At 43.2% G+C, this 20,896-nt stretch overlaps 1 long non-coding RNA gene across 1 annotated transcript in view; it reads right to left on the bottom strand.

Annotated features, from left to right (window-relative positions):
- Nucleotides 1-20,896, bottom strand: part of LOC109549414 (uncharacterized) — a 145,951-nt gene that overhangs the window by 28,673 nt on the left and 96,382 nt on the right. Inside the window, exons 4-7 of the long non-coding RNA XR_004527459.2 lie at nt 6,425-6,506; nt 3,822-4,315; nt 3,431-3,531; nt 218-299 (exon numbers count right to left, since the gene is read on the bottom strand). This is a non-coding gene — a long non-coding RNA (uncharacterized lncRNA). The remainder of the gene's footprint in view (nt 1-217; nt 300-3,430; nt 3,532-3,821; nt 4,316-6,424; nt 6,507-20,896) is intronic.

Genomic DNA, 20,896 nt, shown 5'->3' with positions numbered 1-20,896 from the left:
TCTGTGCATGCATTACTTCGAATAGAATTTTTTTTTAATTTTAATGTAGCAATGAGAAAAAGAAATGAGGCTTTTTGTCTAATTCACAGGTTTAGCAAATCCAGATGGGCCACAAACATATGCACAGTTCTCCAATTCACCCCTAACCAAAGAAATGCAAAATTGAAGCTATGCTGTGCCCATCAAACTGGCATAAATTTTGAAATACCATACTTACTGCAGGTTGAGGTGTGGAGAAATTGTACTTTCAGGTGGAAGCATGAAATGTTACAGCCTCTTGGAAAAGCAATCTGGTAACACTGATTAAAATACAGATTAAAATTTTAAATATATGTGCTCTTCAATTTAGCAAACCCAGTCCTTGAAATCTATCCTGCAGAAATAAATAAAACCACCAGAACTTAAGAACTGTTTGTTATAGTATTGTTCATAGTAGTAAATACTGGTATTAAAAGAAAGAAGAGGGCTTCCCTGGTGGTGCAGTAGTTAAGAATCCGCCTGCCAATGCAGGGGACATGGGTTTGAGCCCTGGTCCGGGAAGATCCCACGTGCCGCGGAGCAACTAAGCCCGTGCGCCACAACTACTGAGCCTGTGCTCTAGAGCCCACGAGCCACAACTACTGAGCCTACGTGTCACAACTACTGAAGTCCATGAGCCTAGAGCCCATGCTCCACAACAAGAGAAGCCACCGCAATGAGAAGCCCGTGCACCACAACAAAGAATAGCCCCCACTCGCCACAACTAGAGAAAGCCCGTACTCAGCAACAAAGACCCAACGCAGCCAAAAATAAATTTAAAAAGAAAAAAAAAGACTGTATTAGATTCCTAGAGCTGTCGTAACGAAGTACTACAAACTGGGTGGCTTTAAACAACAAAAATTTATCATCTCACAGTTCCAGAGGCTAGAAGCCTGAAAGCAAGGTGTTGGCAGGGCCATGCTTTCTCAAGACTGTAGGACCAACGTGTTCCATGCTTTCTCACAGCCTCTGGTGTTACCTGCAATCCTTGGCTACAGCTGCATCCCTTCAATCCCTGCCTCTGTCGTCACACGGCCTTCTTCTCCCTGTGTGTTTCTATCTCCACCTCTTTTTAGAAGGACACCAGTCGTATTGAATTAAGGCCCACCCTAATGATCTCATCTTAACTTGATGGCCTCAGCAAAGACCCTATTTCCAAATAAGGTCACATTCACAAATACTGGGAGTTAGGACTCCATATCTATATCTTTTGGGGGGGACACCACTCAGTGCATAACATAGACCCTTCAACTTCCCATTCTTTATCTCATGAATGATTAAAGCTGTTTGTTCCCCTGAAAGTAGCTAGACATAGGGGAAAAAAAAAAAATTTCCAATGCAGACAACTGACTGAGGCTTCCCCTGCTTACAAAAGAACCCCAGCTACCAGTCACCCCATCTGCAATGCTCTTACCCCTCCCTATAAAAGTCCACTTGGCAATTCCACTCTGGTCTTTGGATCTGGGATACTCTCTCTACTGTGGCAGGCTGGATATATCCAACTCCTTGCTTGTTCAGTTTGTGTCTTTGACAGCGGGTAGGGTGTCACAGTCAAATTCTCTCACGTATTGTGAGTAACAACTGACAGGGGGGCCACGGCAGCGAGGGCTGATAGTAGATGCTTGGTGACACGTGCCGTAGAGAATACCGTGGTGCTCGGCCCGCCCCCCCCTGCAGGACCACTGCACTCACGCCCTCCTTGCTGAGGACATCAGCTGCGGACCGCTCCCACGGTCAGCTGAGGCGAGTCTCTGGCTGGGAATTGCTTCAGCTTAGTCACCATTTGTACTTCAAAGACTAGACAGACTAATATATTTGTGGATTCTCACTTCCAACTATAGGAATTTTCCTCCTCCACCCTCCAGCAAATACAAAAAAGGGAGCCAGGCCTGGTGTTGCCTCTCTCGTGTGCTTTTGTGTTGCAGCGAGCAGAAGTTGAGAGGCGCCCAGGGGTTAACACTCCCTTCCCCCATCTGGACTTCTGTGTCCAAGACCCATGACTCATTGAAGCGATTAGGCTGAACGGTCCCAAGGCAAAGGGGTGGGGCTGGGCAGGGCATCTGGAAGCAGCCATATCAAAAGCAGCTGGTATCTCTTTGCAAAAGAGCCTGGAAAGGAGACAAAGTTTTACAGCCTCTTAAGAAGAAATACCAGAGTTGGCTCAGGGATGCTGAAGAGACCAAACATTAATAGAGGCGGCCTTGCCAACAGTAGCCAAAGACGGCGTGCAAATGCTTGACAGGGAACCAGGAAAGCATCCCGCCTTCCAGTGGACCGTGTAAGTTTGAACAGCGAGGATCTTGGTCACCATAAGGACGGGTTATAGACCAGAGGCCCTGCTGCCATCCCCGCTGCCCTGATCCTTGTGTACCTGCACGGAAATGGAACAATATTCCAAATAGGACTGAGATCTGATTTCTCACCCTCTAAAGAGTTAAAGCTCTCAGTCAGAAGAAATTTGGTTTGTCAAAACAAGACATTTCTTGCCCGCTGCGAGTGTGAATCAAAATTTTAACTGCTATAGAGGCAAATACAAGTCAGCCCAACAGCAGTATATAAATAAGACAGCTACCAATTTTTTTTTTTTTTTGGCAGTGGTGCCCCCCAAGCTCCAGCTCAGAGGTCATGATTAAAGCTCTCTGGAACCCACGGTCCAGGGAAGCGCGGTGGGTCACCTCTCCCAATACCCTGACAACAAACATTCCTCCTCTCTCCTCCTTGCTCCTTATTTGTTTTGTAAACGATACCTTAAACTACCATCTCTGGGTCTGAGTTGACTTAAGTCCAGTTACACAAGTAGAGGCTCAGTGGGTCTTTCCTACCCCCGTGGGGAGTAGGAAAAAGGACTGGAGTGGCCCTCCTTCCCGAGAACCCCTCATGAGAACCTTATGAGAAGACAGACTCTCCAATGCATGTGGCAACAACAAACCAATTTGCAGGTGTCGGGGAGAAAGGCTGGTTGGCTGCAGGAAAGGAAGAGGAGGGGGTTTTGGAGAGAATGAGCCCCTTCCCAGCAAGCAAGCTTGAGTAGTGGGACAGTCCTTCTGTTGTTTATTTGCTCTCAAAAACATTGAAGGTCTATTTCAAGGCTTTCACGGCGGGTGCCTGTCTTCCTCACATGGTTGTCACCTGCTGTACTCCCCTCTCCTGCTAGCCCAAGTCACTGAGACAATTAGGCTCCCTCCACCCGTGACTCCCCCTCTCCCCCTCTGTCTCCTGAACTCCGCTTCCTGGTGCCCCCATCTGCCTGTAATCGGTGGAGCATCCTTGTGGGGTGCTGGGGGAAACGCCCTGGGACGGAGCTCTGTGTCACTCCCCTTTCGTGACCCTGGAAGCATCTTAGGACAACAGTCCCCACACTGTCCAGCCACTCTATTCTAAGAAGAGTGTCATCGGAATCATTTAGACTCACCTTTCAGGAACTGAAAAGTCCGACTCCATATAAATCAAAATCCAATCTCACATGCAGCGGAAAGTCTCTCCCCTTCTCTCAGCTCAGGCCTGACCTGCAGCCTGAGACAGAAAGAGCGTGGTTGTCCCTTCGCGCCCCCTCTCCTCCCTCTATCTCCCTCTCCGGGTCCCCCTCCCTCCTCGAGAGTTGGAGTCAGCAAGAGGCCTGAGAGAAGGGGCACATTCTGACCTAACTGGGGCTGTTCCCCTTCACCAGCAACACCCTCCATGTGACTGAGGCTGCATGACCCCAGGGGGCCTCCATGTGGTACAATGCCCGGACAAGAAGGACGTCTCCCTGCTTACTTGCCCCTTCATTCACCCCATAGCTTTTCACAGCTGAGAGCCCTCACCTGGCCAGTCACCCTCTTCAACCAGATGCTCTGTTCCACAGCATCCACTTGGTCCACGGGAGACTCACCAATCCTCGGCAGGCTAAGTGGTGCAGAGGCAGGCAGCCCAGAGCCCTGACAACACAGGCTGGCCCCACTCACCTCCATCTTCCAGATTTCCCCTGCAAGCAGTAGGTACCGGTCTATAAGCTCACAATTCCTTCTCTCACCCAAGGTCTTGTGTCAAGTTCTCCCAAGAACTCCCCTCCATGCTCTGTTCTATGGGCAGCCCCAGAGCAGCCTCACAGCTTCAAGGCTCTTCTCTCTTGTCTTAGGAGAAGTGGGTGGGAGCGTCTGGGGAGCACAGAAGTGTGGAGCGGGGAGCGAGGATCGTAGGATGACCTGGCTACCTCCGAGAAGGCCCTGCGTAGGTCTGGCAACTCCTTGGCCAGATCTGCAGACCGTGGGAGTGATTGGGCCATGTCGTTTTCAGCTTTGAGGCTTCTGTAGAGAATCTGAAACAAGAAAAGTTTTGCAAGTGATCCTGCTACATATTCGTATTCCTAATCCTTCAAAGCCCCACGCCAACCCTCAGCCCTTCCAGGAAACCTTTCTGCTCTGACAACGCCGCCCTTCACCGAGAGCTCCTTTTTTCTGGAACATTCCATGCACTTAATGTCAGAACAACACATTCTGATGAGTAAATATATTCTGTCTCATGTTGGTCTCTTGTTGTTCTTCCATGTTGGTCCCAATAGCATGGCAGACTCTTTGAAGGTAGAGACAACACTTTATACTTATTTTGTATCCCCTATGGCTTTTATCAGTTAGCTGCCAACATAAAGGTGTTCAATACATATTTGAAGTGAGTTGAATTGAATTTTCAATCAGACACCCACTGGATGGAGACAGCTTTGGTGTGGTTAGGGGTGCAGTGTGCAGAGCACAATGTTTCTTTCTGAAATTTACATGTTGTAAAATTGAACAGGAACATTGTAAAAACAACATACGCGGCTGCTCCTTGGACTCAGATAATGTTGTTTATACATCTCGGAGAATAACAACCTGGGCTCAGGATCCAAGGTATTGGAACCATGTGCATAGGCAGCCCTGGGCATTGAGACTGTGAGAGGGGAGTGATGGAGAGAGCTGGGATACGAACTCCTTTCCCACCTCATCTTAAACCCACTCCTACCCAGGTTTAGTGGCTAGACAGAGAGTGGTGGAGACTCAGATAAGGCAGGAAATTCCTGTGGGACCAGGTTCCATGGGTTAGACAGGCATGCCCCCTTCTCTTCTCTTCTCTCTTCTACTGTCCTTTCTTCTCCTCCCTCTCTCTCACACACACAGTGGCTTGCACATGTTCACAGTGCAGCAAGAGGGAGTTACCCACCAAAACCCAAGTAAACAATAGGGCCTGAGCTAGCTCCCCTGTTCCCTAACCTTTGCACACTTTCTTCACCAACAGGGAATCTTTTTCAAGAAAGATTGCAATACTGTTCAACGCATCCAAGTGTGCTTCAATACTTCTAACTTTAATCTGTCTACCTTGGATTAGTAAAAGAGGAACCCACGGTCTTGGGCTCCACCCACTAACAAATTCAGAAACACTTTCATAACATTAACAGCCAAAATGACATGACTGCAGCCTCACAGGTGAGAGCAGAAAATCCAGATTTAATGCATTCTACCCCCCTTTCCTATATAGCCATGGAAACCCTAAGGTGTGTGTTATCGTTTGCTTCCGAAGCTGGTGGAGTTCAGGGTCCTCAGCCTCACAGGCATTCCACCTCTTCCCTTGAACCTGGGAACACATCTGCATTTCATCTGCTCGCCTGCTCTTCCAACCCTGCAAGGTGACAGTGGCCATGCTGTCCTGGACCTATTGGGGTAGGAGGTCTTGCTAACGCTGCCAATCAGGTGTCTTCCCCTAACTGCCCTCCCAAAACTTCTGCCAGGATTCTGAAAGTTACTTTGGGGTGATAACGATACAGTATGAAAGTTAAATTAATTTAGTAGCTGCTGTGAATCGTTCAGACTCGACCTGTCATTCTTAAATAGCAGCCAAAACAAGTAAGGCCATAAAAAGCTTTGGGAGCTCTCCTGACCACACTTTGAGTCCAGTTTGCATCCTCTGGTCCTACAAAGAAGGGCTCTAAGAGTTGAGATATTTGGGGGTGCGTGAGTTTTATCTCTGCTTGGTACTGTGGCTGATGACCTTGTATTCCCAATGTAATGATTCTTTTCATGCGACAAGGAGTTGGAGACAGGGATGCTGAGCAAAGGAGCCCATATATTCACCATAACTTGCATTACTACAATGAATTGCTACATTACTCACCCTTGCACTGGACATTAATCACAAAAACAAAACTGCAGAGCCAGGGAGTTAGAGAGGCTGTGCTATTTCAACCTGCACCCTGTGCCAGGAGCATGCAGCTACAGCGAAGGGCTGCAAAGCTCCCCCTTCCCACCTGCTTTTAAACCATAATCTCCCGTGGTTTGTGAGGGAAAGACACAGCAGGGATTGAGACAGAGATGGACTCTTAGTGTCTGTGAGGGCCACCTGCCAGCCAAGGACTCGCCAGTCTCCTGTGGGTCCTAGTGTTTGCCATTCAACTTACCTGTACCGGCTCATGCCTCATTGTGCCGAACTCTTAAGAACGTGAAATAGTTAAAATATCCATACTTTGGAATATTACATATCTGGGAAAAAAAGAGAGACAAACTTGTTTATTTTATGTCATCGAAAGAGGTAAATTATTAAGGTAAAAAGCAAGTTGCCAGACTTCCCTGGTGGCACAGCGGTTGAGAATCCGCCTGCCAATGCAGGGGACACGGGTTCGAGCCCTGGTCCGGGAAGATCCCACATGCTGCGGAGCAGCTAAGCCCGTGCGCCACAACTACTGAGCCTGCGCTCTAGAGCCCGTGAGCCACAACTACTGAAGCCCATATGCCACAACTACTGAAGCCCGCACGCCTAGAGCCCGTGCTCCGCAGCAAAGAGAAGCCACCGCGATAAGAAGCTCGCACACTGCCACGAAGAGTCTAGAGAAAGCCCGTGTGCGGCAACGAAGACCCAACACAGCCAAAAATAAATTAATTTTAAAAAGTAAGTTACCAAGAGATATATAAATACAATCTAATTTGTCTATGTATATGTTTAAACGAATATATATTCTATTTTCCACCAGCTTATGGGAGACGGGCTCAAATTTGAATCTAAGTAGACTTACAGAAGATGAAAACATAATATATCTAGAATAACTGAGCTTGGGACTAGGATATCCCTTTAGTGTGACTTCCTGAATTGCCTCCCCAGCCCCAGTTGTGCCACAGTTCTGGGATCTTATTTAAGTCAGGGAAATGAAGTGGGGAAAGGGGTGGAAGTTGGTCGTCAGGCACCTGTCCACACTGACTCCACACGCCATCAATGTTCTTGCCGTCGTGGTCCCTTCGGCTCCAGAAACTTGCTATTCCAAGGGCAAGGGACCCTTTGCCCTGAATCCCCATCCTTCTGTCCTGGCACATCTTGCAGTCCCTTCTCTCTGGTTCTTTCCAAAGCCCTACCTCTCTGCTGGGGAACAGGGCCTGATTTCCCAGTGCTCTAGCACAAATCCCTCCCCTACCTCCTTTTTGGTCTGAAGAAAAATCTTTCCCCTAGAAGTAAACTATTATATAAAGACAGTGCAAAGCTAAAAAGAAAAAGTATGGAGAATATTCCACCCCCCAGTTAAAGGCAAACAATGGTACTTTGCTCTTGCTTTACCTCGATCATCTTCAAAAACTATAAAAATGTAATAGACAACTTAAAAAAACTGACTTTTAATAGATGTTCAAAAACTTGTTAGTGTTTGAAAAAAATGCTTAAACAAAGGAAAATGTATTTCATATCAAACAAGTTTGAAGAGCCCTGTATTGCAGCATTCTGCAAAATGAACAGAACAAAAAGTTGTTTTATTTTTTAAAAAAATACTTTTATAATTTTTTAAATGTTAATTTCTTATAAAATGAGATAGAGTTTACATACCATAAAATTCACCCATTTTATATACACAATTTTATAATTTTCAATAAAGTTACCAAATTGTTCTACCATCACCACAATCCAGTTCTGGATTTCCATCATCCCAGTAAGATTCCTTGGAACATTTGCAATCACTCCCAGTTGCCACTTTCAGCTCTAGGCAACCCCAGAACTCCCCCCAGAAGTACACCCGTTCTTTTCTTTTCTTCTACTGCCTCTGTAAACTCTCCAGGTTCTACCAGAGGCTTGGGTTTTGACAACAAAAACCAGGAATTCTGCACAAGTTACTTCACATTCCAACTTGCCACTCGTCTAAGATAGTGAGAACTAACCTGACAAATTGCTTGAATGGCAGAGAAGAAAGGAGAAAACAAGTAAAGAAAAAAAATATTTAATTTTGTGAGTGCTTACGGGACTAAAATTAGGGGAAGGATGAAAGGTTATTTTGACTTCTTAATCTATGTGCTTCTTGGATTAATTTTAAACTTAAAAAATAAAGAATATAAAATATGGTGTTTTTTTACTAAGAATGAAAAAATGTCCCCTGTTTCTATTGGAATAGTCAGGAAAGTGAGTATTCTATTATTTTTTAAAGCTTGATTGATGTATTTTTAAGGGAATAATTATTTTCCTAAAAGTATTCTCATGAGAAGTAAAAACAAAAAACCTACAAGCATGATAGAAAATCACAGAATTTGGAAATTACAAATTTAAAAAAAAGGTCTTCAGAAACTACAGAAATCTCTTTATGTTCATTACATCTATGAAAGAATATGAATTTGGGGATGTCATCTGTTGCTGGGGTCCCTTTCCTCAAAGCTTACTATTTCCAAAGCACGGGTAGTAACGCCGATCACCATTGTGTGGCAAAGCCTGAGTAGTTGTCATACACCAAGCACTGTTTAAAGCTCTTAACATACGAGTTTATTTAATCCTCCCAATAACTTTAAGAGATGGGTGTTATAATTATCATCATTTTACAGTTTAGAAAAATTATTATAATTAATCCCTGAAGTTTTCCATGCTGAGCTGGAGCTTCAGCACCATCTGGGTGGACAGCATCCTCCCTCCCCCCGCCATCCCCCCACACACAGTCCTTTGCCTGCCTCCACCTTGAAATCTGTTATTTTCTAACGGGGAAAGGGGGGAATGATTGAGAAAGAGAAGGAGAAGGAGGGGAGAAAGAAGATAATTTGGAGATGAAGTTTGCCTGAGGAAGGTTGCTGGTGGCTGCCCACACGTGGTCCCTCAGACTGGTACTGAGTTATATTTATTGGAAGGTGAAGCCCAGATGCTTCTGGGCTAATCTGAAATATATCTGGAAAGTGATATAGGGCATTAAATTTTTAATTTGAATAATTTAGAAAGCATTTTTCTTTCCCTCTGTAAGTAGAAGAAAATGACAATAAGCAAAGCAAAAGTTCTATTGCAAAAAGTCCCACCCTGGACCAAAGACTTGCTATATTAACGGAATATGTACATGATGGTGTTAAAATGACCCAATCAGAAAATTGGTGGAAGATCTAAATAGACATTTCTCCAAAGAATACATACAGATGGCCAAGAGGCACATGAAAAAATGCTCAACATCACCAATTATTAGAGAAATGCAGATCAAAACTACAATGAGTTATCACCTTACACTGGTCAGGATGGCCATCATCAAAAAATCTACAAACAGTAAATGCTGGAGAGGGTGTGGAGAAAAGGGAACCCTCCTACACTGTTGGTGGGAATGTAAATTGATACAACCATTATGGAGAACAGTACGGAGGTTCCTTAAGAAACTAAAAATAGAGCTACCGTATGATCCAGCAATCCCACGCCTGGGCATATATCTGAGAAAACTATAATTTGGAAAGCTACATGCACCTCTACGTTCATGGCAGCACTATTCACAATAGCCAAGGCATGAAACAACCTAAATGTCCATTGACAGAGGAATGGATAAAGAAGATGTGGTACATATATACAATGGAATGTTACTCAGCCATAAAAAAGAATGAAATAATGCCATCTGCAGCAACATGGATGGACCTAGAGATTGTCATACTGAGTAAAGTAAGACAGAGAAAGACAAACATCATATGATGTTGCTTATATGTGGAGTCTAAAAACATGGTACAAATGACCTTATTTACAGAACAGAAACAGAGTCACGGATGTAAAGAACAAACTTACAGTTGCCGGGGCGGGGGAAGGGGGAGGAGGGATAATTTGGGAGATTGAGATTGACATATACACACTACTATGTATAAATTAGATAACTAATAAGAACCTACTGTATAGCACAGGGAACTCTACTCAGTACTCTGTAATGACTTATGTGTGAAAAGAATCTAAAAAAGAGTGGATATATGTATATGTAAAACTGATTCACTTAGCTGTAAGCAGAAACTAGCACGACATTGTAAATCAACTATACATCAATAAAAAAATTAATTTAAAAAATGGATACATTTTTTAAATGTAAGTGGAAACTGAAGTGGAAACTCCTGTGAACATGATGAAGTAAATAAAACAAGGAAAAGCCAGCGTAGCCCTCTTTGAAACAAACTTCAGCTTGGTAGAAATTAAAAAGAGTATATTTCCTAAACAAGAAAAATTCAAAAAAGATATCAACATGTTTAATGAAGGGAAGAAATTCTTCAAAGATGAAGAATCAGAAGAAAATATCTGGAGTTAGCTTGTAACTATTTCCTCTCCACTCTCCCACCCACTGGAGTGTCAAAAGGGCCATTCATCAGCTGGAAAATTCTGCAAAAAACTCACTTGTCAATTACTCAATGATGACACAATAATTACACTTCTTTTTTTAAGATGTTACTTTTAAGAACTATTTTAATCATTTAATTTTTAATTATAAAATTAAATTTTCTTACTTTGTATGTATTTTTGTTTCCTTTTTAATACTAATTCTGGTTCCTTTTCAATACAACTTCATTGCCTTCATTTTATCTGCTAATAAATTAGAATGGAAATGTTTATTATTTACATTTACTGTATTTATAGTTTATGTTTTATAATAATATTTACATATTTTCATATTTGAAATCATTACATATTTGGTTTTAAGGATATTTTGTATTTTCTGAATTCTGAAGTTTTTTGGTTTTTTTTTCTTTTTTGCGGTACGCGGGCCTCTCTCTGCTGCGGTGTCTCCCGTTGCGGAGCACAGGCTCCGGACGCGCAGGCTCAGCGGCCGTGGCTCACCGGCCCAGCCGCTCCGCGGCATGTGGGATCTTCCCCGACTGGGGCACGAACCCACTTCCCCTGCATCGGCAGGCGGACTCTCAACCACTGCGCCACCAGGGAAGCCCTGATTTCTGAGTATTTTTATATAACATGATGTTAAAGATATTTAACAATTACATAAAATGAAGATTGTGATCCTCGTGTTGATCTTCCATCTTGATGTTACATCATTATTATCTGCCTTTATGCGCCAGGCGCTATGTAAATACGGGAAGACAAGAATGAGCAAGACTCTTAAGAGACATACGGTGTGAACACATGGTCAGTTTCTTCTTCTCTCTCAGACTTCCAAAAATATATATAAATTACTGTCAATTGAGACCTAAAGGTTATTATAAGAATTATCCCAATGGATGTGCTCTGCAGAGCCATGGGCAGGTTTCAGGTGTGTGGTCCCCTTTCTCCCCACTGCAAACATCTCATGTTTTCTGGTTTTTGAGGTGGTGTGGAAAAGCACTGGATTCTTCCAAAATTATCTGTTTTTCTTTTCAATTATGAATAGGTAGCTGGCATTGGAACAGTTAGGAGATCTTAAGAGAGTAACATTTAAGAGATCTTGGTGAAATTCATAGAAAAAGGCATGCTGGAAACACCAGGGTTACCAATGGAGAGAGAAGACAAGAGAAGAGATGCTGAATCTCCTTGGCAATCAGAGCTAGAGGCGACCGTCAGGTGGGCAGTTTTCATACATTTGGATTTGTATTTTTTTTTCCCTTGGGAGAGTGACTTTGGTTATCCAGCAAAATGGTTTGGATAGTTTAAGGAGAAAGCAGCATAAAGGAATGTAGATGATAAGGGGTAACGCACGAAGTGGAGGTGGAAATCAGAGGCACACTGAAAGGAGTCTCTAAATCACTTTTTCATTAAAGCTGCTGATTATTTTCCCAGTTTATAACAAGTGCAACAACAACAACAAAAATAAGACACAAAAAATCCAACAACAATGCTGCAAAGAGCATGTAAGACCAAACCAAATGGACCTCAGCCCATTCCTAACTCTGCAGACAGGAGTCACCCCCTCCCCATGAAACATTAAGTTTAGTAAAACAACAAAGAAGCAGAAGAACTAATTATGAAAAGAGGATTAAGGAAAAATATAAATTAAAGAATTTTAAACGCATTTCTATTTTTTTTCCAGCAATTATAGTAACATCAGTGAGATCCACGGACTGCTTCCCAGATTATTTACCAAGCAGAGTTGGAGAATTTTCTTTAATTAATAAAAAAGAATGATTTTTAATCAACATATCAAAGTGGAGATATAAATAAGTACTTCTAGAACACCTATTTTCTTTGAATTTAAACATTAATCTCTTTAAACGTAATTCTACATTATTTGTTATCTTGGACACGTTATTTTGTAGGGAAAAATATAAACACCTCAAATTATCATGAATTCTAAATCTGATCAGATCTAAATTCATGGAATTGCAACCACACACCCCAGATTTGGACTTGAACCCAATCGCACCTCAGATGGGAGGCGGAGCCACAATCTCTGGCTTAGGAGGGGACTCGAACCCACAGTCTCCCAGTTGAAACCACACACCTGGTCTCAGGACTTAATGAAGCTCAGCTTCTTTATGTCTCAGCGCAGAAGAAATTCAGCAAGAGGCACAGTGATAGGCAAGAAGTAGATTTATTAACATCCTTCGTAAAGATGTTGCAGGAAAATGGGGCCCAAGAGGATGGTCATGTCCCAGGTCTCGGGTGAGTCCCTGGGGTGGGCCACCAAGTGAGGGTCCTTGGCTTCTCACAGGAAAGAATTCAAGAACGAGCCATAGTAAAGTGAAAGCAGAGATGGGCAACAGTGACCTTGGGAGAAACACACTCCCCAGAGTGTGGGTCTTCTCAGAAGGTGAGAGCGCCTGAGGTGTTGGGGGTGGTTAGTTTTTATGGGCTGGGTAATTTCATGGGCTAATGAATGGAAGGATTATTCCAACGATTCTGGAGAAGGGGCGGAGATTTCCAGGAATTGGGACACCACCCACTTTTTGGCTTTTTATGATTGGCCTCTTGGCGCCTGTGGGTGTGTCACTTAGCTAATTGTATTACAATGAGCATATAATGAGGCTCAAGGTCCACTGGAAGTCAAATCTTCTGCCGTCATGGGCCTAATGGATTCTAACCAGTTTTTGCCACATCCTCAATGGCTCTGTCAGTTTTTTAAAGGTTGTGCCCTGCTCCCTTCCCTCCTGTCTCAGAATCAATACCAAAAACCTCCTTTACTAAATGTGGTTCCAAAAGAGTTTACTCATATCATGAGATTAAGGTTGTTTTTATATCCTAGCAACACAAGGAGATACACTGTGATCCAAGCGCATATAAACAAAATCTTCTTTTCACTCATTCAATAAGCCAGTATTTTTTGAGCACCTACTATGTGACAGGACCTTCATGGGGTTTACATTTTACCTGGAGAAACAAACAATAACAAGTCAGGGATTAAATATATAGTACATCAAATAGTGATACATTCTGTGGAGAAAAGTAAAGGGTTAACATTTTTAATCTATAATAGAATGATTGGGGAAGGAAGACCTCATTCATAAAGTGACATTTAAGCAGAAGCCTGAAGGAGATGAGGCAGCAAGATATATGAAAAGTATGTAGTGAAACTGCCTTCCCACAGGTGCAAAGGCCATGAGGCAGAGTGGGCTGGATTTATTTAAGGAAGCTAATGTGGCTGAGGAAGTATGCAGTGGGCATGAACACACACTGCCCAGGGGACCAGCAGATGTCAGCTCCTTCAAGGTGTGCCTCAGCTACAGAGAGCAACCTTGCACCAGGTCCCTTCTCATGGCAGTACTCATCCAATGGCTGATGAGGCAGGTATAAAGGTGCAGCTATTTGGGCCTCACGAGAGGCACCTCCAGCAGGCCATGTATTCTCCCAACCTCCTTGAAGTGTTCCCTGCAGCCTGGGCTGCTTCACGTTTTGACTTCTCTCTCTTTTCCCCATCCTGCTTCAGCTCACTTCTTTCCACAGGTGTTAAGCCCTAACATATAGCCAGACCAACTCTGTCTCCAGTGTCTGCTTCTGGAAAACCCAGCCTGCCACAGAGAGTGAGCCAGGGAAAGGGTAGCTGGAGAGAAGTTCAGGAAGTTATCTGGGACCTTGACTTTTGTTTTTACTGAGTGAGACGAGGGCTTTGTGGTGTTTGGAGCAGAGAGCTGGCTTGGTCTGACTTTTCAAAAGGATCCCCTGGCTGCTATATTGTAGAGAGAATGGAAGATGACACGGGTAGAATTAGGGAGGGGATAACCCAATCCAGGCGAGAAATGATGGTTTGCACCAGGCAGCAGTGATGGGAAAGGGGCTTGTGAGAAATGGTGGGACTTGGGGTATATTTTGAAGAAAAAGTCTTCAGGACTCACTGATGAAGTGGATGTGCGTGGGAGGGAAAAGTCAAAGGAGACTCCTCTGTTTTGGACTAAGCAACTGGAGAAACAGAGCTGCAGGTCTGCAGACAGGATTACAAGTTTGATTTTGGACTTGTGACAGTTGAAATGCCTTTTGGACATCCAAGAATCTAGACTTCTGCAAGAAGTCTGAAATGGAAATATAATTTTAGGAATCGTCAGCATATGAATAGTATTTAAAGCCATTAGTTGGAGGGAGAGTGGGTGTAGAAAGAGGAAAAAAGACATCCAACGACAAAACCCTGGGACAGTCATCACATTTCACTGTCCCCTTGTGGTCCCAACACCCCTCTCATTACTGTAACAACCATCCCTGCGATAAGCAGGGGTGCTAACAGGAGAAACAGGAGGGTTACATAGTCAATGGGGCCTTCATCTCAATTCTGAGATGCTTATTGTCATAAGCTTTATACTGTCTTTCTCTTGCGCTGTCAGTATGGAAAAACTCCATGATTTCTAGCTTTTACTGGACATCTTGGACCTCCTGATGTCCCACTTTGACAGATCAACCAAATGCTCAAAGCACGTAATCAAACTAGGGAAGCTAGGGAAGGTAAGGAGGAAACTTAGTAAGACAAAAGGAACTGCAGGTCAACATTCTGTTTACCAAATGAGAAAATTCAGGGGGACAGATGGCTGCAACTGTACCTGATGCCAGGAAGCAAAGGGCAGCATTATGAAGGAACACAGCTTGACTCTGGATCCAAGGTACTTTTCCTTAAAGCAGCATACCCAGAATAGATCCCCTAATCTTGATTAAAACAACTTGTATCAATCAGGTCACAGTTCAGTTTTGGTTGTCACTAGCAAAGCTTAATTAGTAGATCACCTGGAAATGATGCAACTTTTAATGAGCAAGCAATTAACATTTAGAAAAGTGATCATCCAGCTCTGAAAATCCATTTTTTATACTTATTCATAAAAATAAATTTATAAAAACATAGCCAAGAAGACTGATGGTAGATATACAATTTTAAAAATTTTTTATTTTATATTATAGTTGATTTATAATGTTGTGTTCATTTCAGGTGCACAGCAAAGTGATTCATTTATACATATACATATATCTATTCTTTTTCAAATTCTTTTCCCATACATGAAAATCCATTTTAATTCAAAGAGAAAAGTATGAATCATACATGTAAGTTTTTAATAGAAATCTTTCTTTTTCTCATTATGCCTGCATTGGAAAGACAGGTAAAAAGCCAGAGGTAAAAAGCACATGCAAAAAGAGTAAAAGAGTTTCTTTAGTTCAGTGCTTTTCAAACATAATGTGCAGATGAATTATGTAGAATCTCGTTAAATTGTTAAATTATGTAGAATCTCGTTAAATTGTTAAATTGTTAAATTCCTTCTGATTCAGTAGGATCTGGAGTAGGGTCTGGATCTCTGCATTTTTAACAAAGCTCCCAGGTGTGATGCTGCCTCTGGTCCACAAATCACGCCTCCAGTAGCTAAGCTTTAATTAACATCATCTGATAAGAGGTTCAATTGACCATGTGGCAGAAAAAAGCTCTCCCTGCAGACACAAGCTCGCTGGGAGATCTTAAATATAGGGACACATTCACAGAGACGGATTATGTTTGACTATAAGCGGAAAGATTCTAAGTGAACAATACCTGTTCAAACCTGAGGAAGGCAGAGGGAAAAAACATAAAATTTTACAGAAGAAAAGATCAAGCAAGAGTTGGAAACCACAGATAGTTCTGTTAAAATGGTACCTAATTATGCATAGGTCTTTATATTGCTTTAAATTTTACAATATCATTTAATTTTTACATCTTATATAAGGATAATGTTTAGACTAGTATCTTAATAGCTGACTTCAATACCTTTGTTTATTTTTAAAAGAATAATTAGGTGTGATCACATTTTCTATTTTCTCTGATTCAGTTGCCTCAACAGTTTTCAATCCTGACTGCACATCATAATCTGGAGACTTTAAAATGCTGATCCCCAGGTCCTACCCCTAGAAAATACGATTTCCTTACTCTAAGGATGGGCTATAGGCTTCTGTAAATTTTAAAGTTCCCCAGGTGATTCTAACGTGCAGCCCAGGGTGAGAACCACTGAATTTAACCAAAACTAAGGAAACCTGTGGGCTTCCTGAGACTATACCCCTGGGAACACGACACAGTGGCAGAGTAACGACTTACGGAGACTAACGCTGCACACCCGAATTTATAAAGTTATAGCAAACAGAGTAAAGGATTAACCAAATCCTTTGATCTCAAAAACTTCTGAAAATCTAGTCACTTCTCTTTCCCTTTTCCATTTTTCCAAATCAAAGGTTCCAGACAGATTATCTTTAAGCAAGACGCCCACTGAAATTGAAAAATGTTGGTAGTTTCCAGCAGATAATCAGCATGAAACCTATACGAAGAACTGCTCTTGAAGTGTAAGAATTACCTATTGATCCTATGGTGCTTTAAAATATACAGAAGTGGGACTACCCTGGTGGTGCAGTGGTTAAGAATCCACCTGCCAATGCAGGGGACACAGGTTCGAGCCCTGGTCCGGGAAGATCCCACATCCCGCAGAGCAACTAGGCCCGTGAGCCACAGCTACTGAGCCTGCGTTCTAGAGCCAGCATGCCACAACTACTGAAGCCCGTGCGCCTAGAGCCTGTGCTCTGCAACGAGAAGCCACCGCAAGGAGAAGCCCACGCACCGCAATGAAGAGTAGCCCCTGCTCACCACAACCAGAGAAAGCCCGCGTGCAGCAACAAAGACCCAACGCAGCCAAAAATAAATTAATTAATTAATTTTTTAAAAAAGTAAAATAAAATAAATATACAGAAGGAAGGGAGGGGGAAGGGACACAGTCAGCTCCTATCAGATAATATTCAATTCTTTTGTTATTGAGCTGATTTTTTCAGCAGAAATAGTCCAAAAGAGTAGTTTTTTTCTAAGTCTGAGGCTAAAAGTGAAAGGGCAAATTAAAAAATAAACTTCAGACTTAACAGTCCATGTGGACATTAGGAGACTCCCACAGAGGTGAGTTAGTACAATTTGTCGAAAGATAACAGTACGCTCAAGGTGAACTAACATGATCTCCTTATGAGTCAGTTCACTTTCCTCTACTCTCCAGCCACTGACAGCACCAATAAATCCAACCAACCATTTAAGAAAATGTATTCTGAACAATAGGGAAATTTAGTGAGAATCAGTAAATGGCTCAGGGCAAATCTATGGTACTAATGGGAAAAATCAATCACCTTTGTAAGAGGCATGGCTCAGTTCCATGACATTATCTCTGGTTCTCCCATCTGTTAACCAGGAAAACAAGAACTTGCCTTTTGATGATGGAAAACCCAATGAGAATCTAAAATGTAGCCTGCTCCTCTTTTCCCTTTGATTTTGTTTGGGTTTCCATAGACAAAGTGTGGTATGACAAGGATTATCTAAAAACGATCCTTGGAGTTTACTCTGGGTTTTCTCAGACAAGGAGCCAGTGTGGACTCCTCTCCCGATGGGAGGGCCTACACTGAGATTCAGTTTCCTATAGCAGTAGTGCTCCTGGCCAAAGGAGCAACAAGTTCCCATGAGCCTGAGGTCACCTGGTGCTGGGCAGCTAGCTTCCTAGAATATGTCCTAAAAGAAAGGCTGGCACCTGTTTCTAGACTAGCCAGCATCCAAGTAGACTGTCTTTCCCTCTGCTGACAAAGTGACTCTCCCAGTTACCTATAAAAAGGGGACGCAACAGGGGGCCATGTTCCTTCCCTGGAAGACAAAATTACCATGAGCCCAGCAAACCTTCCCATGACAGAAAGGAGCATCAGGGGACCCATGCCTTCTCTTGCCAACCCTAGTAGTTTATCTCTGCTGGGCTTTCTCATATACCTACAGTCAGCTGGAAGCTGGGTGATCTAGGATGGCCTTTCTCACACGTCTGGAAGTTGGCCGGCTTTTGAATGGAGCGCCTCAGTTCTCTTCCACATGACCTTTCATCCTCCACTGAGCTAGTGCGTTAGTGTTCTAGGGCTGCCCTAACACAATACCACAGACTGGGGGCGGGTGGGGGTGGCTAAAACAACAGAAATCTATCTCCTCACATTTCTGGAGGCTAGAAGTTCCAGCTCAAAGTGTCAGCAGGGTTGATGTCTTCTGAGGGTCTCTCTCCTCAGCTCATAGATGGCCATCTTCTCCTTGTGTCTTCACATGGTCTTCCCTCTGTGTGTGTCTGTGTCCTAATCTACTCTTCTTATAAGGACACAAGTAATATTGAATTAGAGCCCACCCTACTGACTTCATTTAGCCTTAACTACTTCTTTAAAGGCTCTATCTCCAAACAGAGTCATATTCTGAAAGACTGGAGGTTAGGACTTCGACATCTGAACAGGGGGAGGGGCATACAATTTATCCCATAACAGCTCCCATGGCCTCATTCACATGGTGGTCTCAAGGTTCCAAGCACAGCAAGGAAAAAGTCCCAATATACAAGTGCTTTTTAAACTTCTGCTTATGTGGTACTTGCTTAAGTTTTATTGGCCAAAGGTAGTCCCAAGGCCAGAGTCAAGGTAGGGTGGCACTAGCAAAGGACGTGGCTAGAGAGAGGGGAGTAATTTGTGACCATTTTTGCGGTTTACCACATGTTATGATGGAAATAGGTGAGAACTGGCTCACTCTTGCTTCTGGAGAACTTTACCCTGGTAGGGGTAGAGTTCAGATATGCCTTTCTAGAAAAAGAACTTCCAGTATAATGAAATTCATACTGTGGGCTATGACATATTGCAGTGTCAATATGAACAAGTCATGCAATTTCCTTATAAAAACAGAAAGCCAATCCCCATCCTTCCCTCTCTCACACAGACCTTATGAGATCAGATGTGAGAACACTTTGGAAGAAATGTTCTCTATCGGTCTCCTTAAGTGACATGTGTATTATACCGACCAAATCTGAGATACCTTAATTCAAATAATGTGGATATTTGGAATTGATATCAAGTCACTTAATAAAGATATGTTGCCTTGGGTGTTGCCCTATCCCTAGAGTTTTCCCAAACATTGCCTTTTAACAAGACACTTCAGAATGCAGGCTGAGCCATGACATTGGGACTCTCACTGCTAAGTCTCTGTCAGGCTAAGCTCTCTGTCCAGTGGTCAGTAAATAGCATATTTGCACAGTTCATTTACTCCAAGTCAATTTGAGTGGTGTCAGAATCATCAGAGGTTCCAAGAACCAATGAGCACAGGAAATGAGTTTTTGTAATAAATGTTTCACAGGAAAGAACAAGGTCAGACCGCATCCAACCCATCCTTTTAAGACATGGCGCAAGTTCTTCCTATTCTGTGATACTTTTTCAGATCGTCCCTGCCCACAGAGATCTCTCCTTCTGAGTGGCAGTCATGCTTTATTGAATCGACTAGACTTAATAGGAAGCAAAAACTGATTTTATTTTTCTCACCTTTCCCCATAAGTTTGAGTTAGCACCGTCATTCCTTACTACCCCTTTTGATAAAATTTTGGTCAGATTCCCTTCGCTTTGGCCACTTTTAGATATAAAAGTGTCCAATGGAAACTAATATTAGCAGAATATTAGTCCAGTCCAAGCTTATAGACACACATCTGTAACACTGGGCAACGTAATAGCCAAACTTTTATTTAATTAAACCTTCTTCTGTCCCCCATGTGACACCTGCCTCAGGCTTGGAAACCTGCAGGGGAGGAGAAGCAGTGGTCACCTTCTCCATCTCCCTCTCTCTCTGCCCCATCTCCACTGCCACTCACTAGCTGCCAGCAGAGCTGAGATCTGGACATGGTGGCCTCCTGCCATTGCACACATCCAAAGTGGACTCTTCCTCTTCTGATGTGCTTTTGCTAGTTTCTGGGGATTTTCAACTTTTGACTCTGGTTCTGTTGCCTCGGGTAATGCTTCTCCTTTGGCTAAGTACTTCTGACTCCCACTTCTGTCTCCAGGGATTCACCTCTCAGTAAGGGTTACATCAGCCCTCCATATCTTCCTAGGCAGGAACCCAAAGAGATGCACCCAAGCCATCTCCCTTCTGTAAGCCCACATCTACCCAGAAAATATGCTCCTTCATCCCACTGTCAGCAGAAGTCAGTCACTCTCCACACAGCCATCTCTTTCTGGATTCTGCTGTCCCAGGGCTGTTGGCCAGTCACAGCCTCAGCTACCTGCCTTCCTTCACTTTAAGTCAGAATCAGATCTCAGTCTCAGAGTCTCTCAACCTCTAAGGAACGCAGCCAGTCCTTCTGAATACTCTCTTGAAACGCCCTTTCATTTGGCCTAACATCAGTGAAAAGTCCTGATGAAGGTGGAAGAAATGCTTAGAACGCTCTCAGCTCCCTCCAAAGAATTCTCTTCTTTCAATGCTTCGATCTCTCCTCCCCTGTTTATGCTGGATTCGGAAGATGGCCTAATGAGGACA

Source organism: Tursiops truncatus, chromosome 7 (genome assembly GCF_011762595.2).
Source record: "Tursiops truncatus isolate mTurTru1 chromosome 7, mTurTru1.mat.Y, whole genome shotgun sequence".
Lineage (NCBI taxonomy): Eukaryota > Metazoa > Chordata > Mammalia > Artiodactyla > Delphinidae > Tursiops > Tursiops truncatus.
This window is presented reverse-complemented; position numbering and strand designations above follow the sequence as displayed.